We start from the raw sequence: 9,597 nt of genomic DNA, 5'->3' as shown, positions 1-9,597 counted from the left end.
ATGTGCATTGTGACCAGCGTTGTATAACAACATCCGACAGTCTGGTCGATACCATGATCCCATGATCACTCTCTCGCTCTCTCTCTCTCTCTCTCTCTCTCCTCTATCTATCTATCTATCTATCTATCTATCTATCTATCTATCTATCTATCTATCTATCTATCTATCTATCTATCTATCTATCTATCTATCTATCTATCTATCTATCTGTCCATCTATCTCTCTCTCTCTGTATATATACATAGTTAATCCAAACATGAGCAAAGAGAAAACACAGAAAAACAGGAAAGGAAAGAAAGAAGGAGGATTTCACGTTTCGAGCGCAGCCCTTCGTCAGAAATACGAGGTGTGTATGAAAGGTTTTGACCCTTAAAGTCTTGTACCTTGTTTTTTTTTTTAGGCTCAAGACTTATATAAATATGTGACGCACCTGTATGTATGTGTGTGTGTGTGTATGTTTCTTATGTCAATATTAGCTCCGTTCTTTCCTTCATAATATTGTGGCATTGTGGGGTCAAGTAACATGCTAAGGTTTTTTAGTTGCGAAGACATTAATAGACACTCGCTTAGAGTTTCAAACTTTTGGATCAATCGACATAATAGCGGTCGACCCTTCTCAATCCTGACCCTTCTTTCTTCTGAAAAAAAACCTATCTTAAGAATGAAAGAAAAGTCAGGTCGAAATCGTTTTGTGATATTTGACGGGTCTGAAGGCGGTGCGCTGGCAGAATTCGTCTGCAAACCGGACGAAATTCTTTGCGGCGTTTTGTCCGTCTTTACGTTCTGACTTCAGATGCCGCCGGAGTCAGTTTTGCCGTTCTATATTTCGGGGTCGATAAAATAATTACCAGTTGAACTCTGGTATCGATGAGGTCGACCAGTTCCCCATAGCCTCTCAACAAACTTGCTGGCATTGTGCTAAAATTTGAAACCAATATTTGACGGGTCTGTTAATTATCAAGGAGTAATGTTAAAATATAATCTACCGCTCGTAAGTATTCGAAAGCGACGCAATGTCAACTGGAGCGCACAGCATAACGCCTTCTATGCGACGTTGTAACGACTCGGACAATTCATCACTTTATTAATATAATGCAACACTAATGTATTAGCATATTTATATTATTATTCGACTAATAATATCTTCTGTTTCCAGTCTTTATAATCATGATATTATTTACAATATTATGTCTGTTCGTAATTGATTTATTGAAAATAGATTTATCAAACGGTTTTGCAGAATTTATGATCTATTTCTAATAATCTAATAGCATTGCCATTGATCTCGGTTATTAATTAAACAATATTTGATTACTGGATAACTTAAGAGATAGCGAGACTGAGAGAGAGAGAGAGAGAGAGAGAGAAGGAGAGAGAGTGTGTGTGTGTGTGTGAGAGAGAGCCATGATGTGCTTGCCTGATTTGCTAGAAATACCAATCAATTCCTACTCTTGTCGTAAACGAGGACACATTGTATTCTAACGACATTTATTATGTTAACAATTTTATTAACTTATCTTCATTAATCAAGAGGTTTTATGCACAAGTATGTGAATATATGATATATAGGAGTGGGTGTGTGGTAATTAGCTTGCTTACGAACCACCACATGGTTCCGGGTTCAGTCCCACTGCGTGTCACCTTGGGCAAGTGTTTTCTACTATAGCCTCGGGCTGACCAAAGCCTTGTGAGGGGATTTGGAAGAAGGAAACTGAAAGAAGCCTGTCGTATATATGTATATATATATATATATATATATATATGTGTGTGTGTGTGTGTGTGTGTGTGTGTGTGTGTGTTGTGTGTGTGTGTGTGTGTACATCTGTGTATCTGTATTTGTCCTCCACTTGAACAAGGGCAGGGAATCGTCCTTAAGTAAATATCATACTTATAATACACTTCTGAATTTAAGAGATGAGGAATTATGTACATTATTTACATTAGACGGATATTTGCTCTCATTTTGTTTGTTGTCAACACAACGTTTTGGCATCAGGTGTCTTGTGGAAATTTCGAACCTAGACGAGGACAAATACCCGTCAAATATCCATGCTTTTGACGGTGAGCCATTTATTAAACAGTTTACTGGGGGACCTCGATTTATGAGTGCTTCCCATAAAGAATGAACAAATCGGTTTACGAACAATTTTTTGAACGTAAAACGTCTCGGGTGACAGACTGTGTCTCTAGTAACGAACATGCAAGCCAGTAACAACAGTTGGCGACAAGCTAGGATGGCTTGCGCGTCTGTTACTGTCTAGATTCCGTTCTGTGTAGATCCTTGCGCGAATTTTGCTATGCCTTCTCTTAAATTTGTATGGTAAAAATAGCTTCAGTTTATGAACATTTCGGGTGTCAAACGGCCTTCAGATTCGAATTACATTCGCAAATCGAGGGCATACTTTATGCAGAACACAGAGTGAAGGAGAAAGACTGAGTTTTAGTTCCATATTAAAAATCCGAACCGGAAAAGGAAATTATAACAATGTGGACACATTTTCTTTCAATATTATGGAGGAAATCTGACAAACCTTTTCGCCGTTTGTTCATCTCTTCTGAAAGAAGTCGTACCTCTATTTGGTTATTCTCATCTAGAAAATGAAACGGAAGGTTGAGAATTTGTTGTAGAGACATAGTGATAAGAACGTTATAAACGAGTTACGCACAGGAATAAATACGTTGGAGCAAGCTGGCAACTCAATGAATTCACCATTTCCGACTTGACTGTCAGCAAATGATATTTCCTAAGTGAAATGTCACTAAGTAATATGTTCTCGCCTCAATTTAATATCAGATGCATTTATATAATCCAATGATATCGATGGTTTTATAAAATGCTATACCCATGTCTCCATGCTCCATATTTCTAATGGGTAATCATATTTAATACATTTTACATATATTTATTTATCGCTTTCCTTCTAATAGATTTCGATATCTAAATTGAAGTGTGCGAGTTTAAAACTAATATCACTTAAACAGCAATATGGAAGCAGTGCACAATAATGATTACGAGATAGCGATGGAAGAGCTATTTTTCTGTGCTGTGTTAAGCGCCAATATGATGTTACTAATCCAGAGCTGTTATACGCTTGCAGCAAACTGCAATATTAATATCGGATGCACACATACATAGACACTAATATCTACTTGTGTCTATCTGTGTGTCACATCCGTCTTATATGTGTGCGAACACATGCTCATGAATAAGTCTGCAAATATGTATACACACACACACACACACACACACACATATATATATATATATATATATATATATATGTATATATATATATAGACGCATTTATATATACATATACATTTATGTGAGTATGTATATGAATATAAGTGTGTGTATATATATACATACATATATATATGCATATATATATACATACATATATATGTATGAATTTATGTATATATATACATATATATATGTATATATATGTATATATAAATATATACATACATATATATATATGTATATATATGCATATATGTATATATACACACACACACACATATATATATATATGTATGTATATACATACACACACATACACACACACATATATATATATATATATATAGGGAGTCTTGTTTCGGCATCGTTTGTCATCTTTTGGCATTGTTTCACTGGTTTGTTTATATAAGCTTTAAATTACTTACAGTAGCCATTTCATCCTTTCAGTTGAAGTCAGATGGCATGTTACGATATTACTGCGTTGAAGGGACATGGTCGTATCTCTACTGGCAAAGACGTTGTATAATGAATATCAAATTTATGTCAATCGCGATCTGTTTCGTTTACTTTAATATTTTTAATGTTGTGTGGACGCCCCCAGACGATGAAGTAGACTAGCCCAATACGAAAATCTAGCGGGAGAAGCCTAGACGCTGGACGTGTCGAGCACAGCGGAGATAACATCGACCCATTAGGAATAAGGGAGGAATTCAAAGAATTGCCACCAGTAGTAGATTTAGTAGAAATCGAACCACTAATGAAATATTACTAAAAAATTAGTATGTCAAAGCGACAGGAAAAAAGAAACGAAAAAGAAAGAGGAGGGACAAAAAAACAGAAAAAAGAAAGAGTAATTGTTTTATGTTATGTTTAATAATATCGGAAAATAGAAGAACATTTTTAGAGAACGTATATAACGGTTCAAATAACTGTAATGGTAGACGATAATTGATTGTTAGTTAAATATATGATAAAAACGGACAGTTTAAAAAGATTAATGGTAATGCATGTGATGAGGGGCGCATGCAGCCACTCATAACCCCATTGTTGTATAACCATCTCATCATATCCGTTCTACGTATTGTCCCCTCTGTGGTGTCCTGTCTGTTCTTGTTTGTCCCCCTCTATGTTTGGGCCCTCGTGGCTAATAAAGAAACCGAGAGAACAGAAAGGCCAAAATAACGGGCAAAAATTAAAGGGAACGGTGTATGGTATTGCGTAACCTACCCGAAGAATATTGAAACAGAGAAGAAAATACTCAAGTTCAACCAAATAGTAAGAGTAAGGTTACCAGCATACATATATGCAGAGGACATGAAGGCGATAGTAATTGAAGAGCAAAGTTATAAAAGACTACAAGAAATGTGTGGAGATAACATCGACCCATAACGGTGGAATTCAAAGAATTGCCGCCAGTAGTGGATTTAATAGATATCGAACCACTAATGAAATATCACTAAAAGTAAATAAGTATGTCAAAGCGACAGGAAAAAAGAAAAGAAAAATAAAAAGGAGGGAAAAAAAGGAAAAATAAAGAGTAAGTGTCCTGTCTGTCCTTGTTTGCCCCCCTCTATGTTTGAGCCCTTGTGGATAATAAAGAAACAGAGTAAGAGAGGAGTCAAGATGAGTAGAAGGCATCCGAACCTGTGACATAACAATTTAGTAATAGTTTTACTTTTAATATGAGTCTTAGCACTGAGGTCTGACTCTGTGTCTGGTTTCGTATTCACAGATATCTCTAGTTAAAAAAACAATTGTTCAAGAATTATTTTCGCAATCGATTTCTAATACGTGCATACATACACAATGACATCCGTGGGGCACTTGTTGATGAAGGTATGCTGGATGGCTGGTATCGCTGTTTCTGTATATGTGGAATAGTATTATTGGACTGTTGCTATGGCTTTGGAATAATATTATAACACATCCTTTTGATACATACACATATACATACATACATGCATACATACATACAGCAAGGTGTAACTACCCATGTGCCGTGAGTGACATATTTTCCTTCTTTGGAATTTTCCCTTTCTTCTATTCGATGAAGAGCTATGCTCGAAACATCAAACTCTCTTCTTTCACCAAGCGCCAAGCTAATTCATTTCTTGTACCCGTCATCAGGTTAGTTGGTTTCGTTATTTATTTGTTTTTTTTTATTTGTCTGTTTATTTGAAATAACCACATACATGCATTCACAAGTGCACACAAATGCGTGTATATATAAGCATGCGAATACATACATACATACATACATTCACAAGTGCACATAAATGAGTGTATATATAAGTATGCGAATACACACATACGTACATACACACATACATTCACAAGTGCACATAAATGCGTGTATATATAAGTATGCGAATACATACATACATACATACATTCACAAGTGCACACAAATGCGTGTATAGATAAGTATGCGAATACATACATACATATATACATACATACATACTTACACCCACACGCACACACACACACACACATTTATATTCCTACCTGTATACTTGTATAAATGTTAGATTGTATAAATTTATCAGCAACAAACTACATAATCCTGTCAATTAATTCTTTTTTTCAATGGCGTAAAATCCCAAATATGTATTTTCCATCTGTGTGTATATATATATATATATATATATATATATATGTGTGTGTGTGTGTGTGTGTGTGTGTGTGTATGTGTGTGTGTGTGTTTGTGTATATGTGAGTGTGCGTAATTGAGTGTTGTGTGTCAATTGTGTACGTGTATTTTTGTATATGCCGGATTAAAAGCCGCCGCTAAATATGATTTCTTAGATTAAGTCCATTGATGTGTCGTTACTACGTGCAGCAGTATCTCGAAGTGAGACAGCATTGTTGACAGGTTTTACTCACTGTATTATGTTTGCAGGCATTCACCTAAGAAATACAAAACTGCTTCTATTTTCAGAAGCAATGGAGATTAACAAAATAATCTCCACAGCTTCAGCGTCTTCGCACAAATACCCGTTGTATTATGCCTGTATACGTCTACAATATATATGGATATATATATATATATATTTTCTCTCCCTTTTCTTTCATTCTCTCTCCGTGTTCATTCTGAATCCTTTCTGTCGAAGAGGGAAACGTAAAAGCCGTTTCCTTTCTTGATGAGAGTTAAACTAATACACCTACATGTTTTCTTTAAATCTGAATTATGTGTATATATATATATACATATACATACATACATACATACATAGTCCATACAAATGGTCCAGTGGTGGTCTGCGCTCGGACATGCTGGAGCACCGCCTTTACTCGAGCAAATCGACCCCAGGACTTATTCTTTGTAAGTCTAGTACTTATTCTTACGGTCTTTTTCGCCAACCGCCAAGGTACGGGGATGTAAACACACCAGCATCGGTTGTCAAGCGATGTTGGGTGGGGGGTGACAAACACAGACACACAAGCATATACACACATATGCATATATATATATATATATATATATATACATATATACGACGGGCTTCTTTCAGTTTTCGTCTACCAAATCCACTCAAGGCTTTGGTCGACCCGAGGCTATAGTAAAAAAACATGCCCAGTGTGCTACGCAGTGGGAATGAACCCAGAACCATGTGGTTGGTAAGCAAACTACTTACCACAGAGCCACTCCAGCACATAATTTCTTTTTTTTTTCAGATAATGCTAAATGCATCTATAAATGGCTAGAGAGTGCTGCTCTTAGTATCAGTAATAACTACCGAACAGATGTATGCTAGAATAACTGAAAAGGTGGTTGGTGTTCCTATTGTTGTGAGACCTAGTGACGCTGGCAAGTTAAACTACAGAGGCTAAGAGGAAATTTGTAATCTCATGAAAGAGAGTAATTTGTGTTCTCATCAGATTTTTTAACTGCGAGTGAGAAAAGGACTTTTTAGTGAAAAATACGCTCAGGAGAACATACATTAGACAATAGGGGGCTAGAAGGCCTCATCATAGACCAATCAACGATAGGCAAATTTACTTTTTTGCATTATACTTCGTATTATTTAACAATGAACCCTATCCGAGTCTGTTATTCAGAGAAGTTTTCGTGTTCATTAAGCAGGACTCATTGGTGTGGAAAAAGTATTAAGGTCACGGAGCGAATGCATTTCAACACGGTTAGGTGACATCAATATGGTTGACATGCTACTGAATATAAAATCAATATCAATGTGGCAGGATGGATGTGTACATACATATATACATATGTCTGCCTATCTATCTATCTATCTATCTATCTATCTATCTATCTATCTATCTATCTATCTATCTATCTATCTATCTATCTATCTATCTCTATATATATATAACAGAGAGAGAGGAGGAGAGTGAGTAAGTTGCTTGACATTCTGAGGTCGATACAATATGTATCGGATTGGATAATCATCGACCTCAACCACCAGGCGGTGCTTCCGCATGATCACACACCAATGACTGTGTATCGAGCAAATGTAAATATTTACCCATGGTAATATAGATATAAATATTGCTCTTTGATAATATAAATATAAATATGCGTGTTAGATAATGTAAATACAAATATTGGTCCGTGATAATATCAAAATATTGGTCTCCAAAGTTATAAATATAAAAATTGGTCTCTTGAAATATAAATAAAATCTATTGGCCTCTGCTGATATATATACAAATACAAATATTGATCTCTAAAATTATAAATATAAATAATGGTCTGTGGAAATATAAATAAAATCATTCGCCTTTGCATATATAGATATCGATATCGATATCTGAAAAACGATTGCTAGCATACTTGCCTCTGAAACTTCCATTTATCTACTACTAAAAATACGCAACAAAATATTAAGCACACATATATGCTTTTTTTTTTAGAAATGTTTATTTTTTTTAGTTTTTGTTTGATTGTTTGACTGCCTTACTTTTCAACGAATTGGAAGTTAATGGGAAGTTAAATTATTTCATTTGGAGACGAAGCTGCTTTTTGTATTAGGACTAAGGAACGGTGGCGTAAGTGAACCAACACCGGTTGTCAAGCGGTGATAAGACAAATACTGACACAAACACACACGCACACTCACACACATACATACATATATATAATATTATATATACATATGTATATACATACATGCATATATATATACGTACATATACATATATTCTTTTGTTTCGGTCATTTGAGTGCGGTCAAGGTGGAGCACCCCCTTTAGTCGAGTAAATCGACCCAGGAGTTATTCTTTGTAAGCTTGTTATTTATTCTATCGTTCCCTTTTGCTGAACCGCTAAGTTACGGAGACTTAAACACACGAGCATCGGTTGCCAAGAAATGTTGGACAAACACACACACACACACACCACACACACACACACACACACATACAACGACATTGTATTCAGTTTCCGCCTACCTAATCCACTCACAAGGCTTTGGTCGGCCCGAGGCTATAGCAGAAGACACTTGAACCCTGAACCATGTGGCTGGTAAGCAAGCTACTTACGACACAGCCACTCCTGCGACTATAATATATATATACATAATATATACCAAATCTATTTACAAGGCCTAAGGCTATCGTGGGCACAAGGCTATCGTAGAAGACGCATGACACGCACAAGGAGTGAATCTGGAACATTGTGCTTGGGAAGAAAACTTCAAGAAAAATATTTTGTTTATATAGAAAATCACCAATAAAAATTTATATTTGATGTATGAACACGAAATGCCTATGTTCCACACACACGAGGAAGTACATTACCAAATGCATACCACTCATATAGTGGAGGCGCAGTGGCCCAGTGGTTAGCGCAGCGGACTCGCGGTCGTAGGATTGCGGTTTCGATTCCCAGACCAGGCGTTGTGAGTGTTTATTGTGCGAAAACACCTAAAAGCTCCACGAGGCTCCGGCAGGGAGTGGTGGTGATCCCTGATGTACTCTTTCACCACAACTTTCTCTCACTCTTACTTCCTGTTTCTGTTGTACCTTGTATTTCAAAGGGCCGGCCTTGTCACTCTTTGTGTCACGCTGAATATCCCCGAGAACTAAGTTAAGGGTACACGTGTCTGTGGAGTGCTCAGCCACTTACACGTTAATTTCACGTGCAGGCTGTTCCGTTGATTCGGATCAACCGGAATCCTCGTCGTCGTAACCGACGGAGTGCTTCCATCCACAGCTCACATAAAGAGAACTTGGCTGTATTCAGGGAGAGGGCTTATTGCCATTCTTCCCATTTGAAACGGAACTTTTCATACATTATGTCGAGATGTCTCCCTATAATTTCAAATAATAATTCATTGAAAATTGAAAATGCTTCCTCGATGTGTATTTTGTGTTTTGGGAGAAATGAGA

Source organism: Octopus sinensis, linkage group LG21, assembly GCF_006345805.1.
Source record: "Octopus sinensis linkage group LG21, ASM634580v1, whole genome shotgun sequence".
Classification (NCBI taxonomy): Eukaryota; Metazoa; Mollusca; class Cephalopoda; order Octopoda; family Octopodidae; genus Octopus; species Octopus sinensis.
This window is presented reverse-complemented; position numbering follows the sequence as displayed.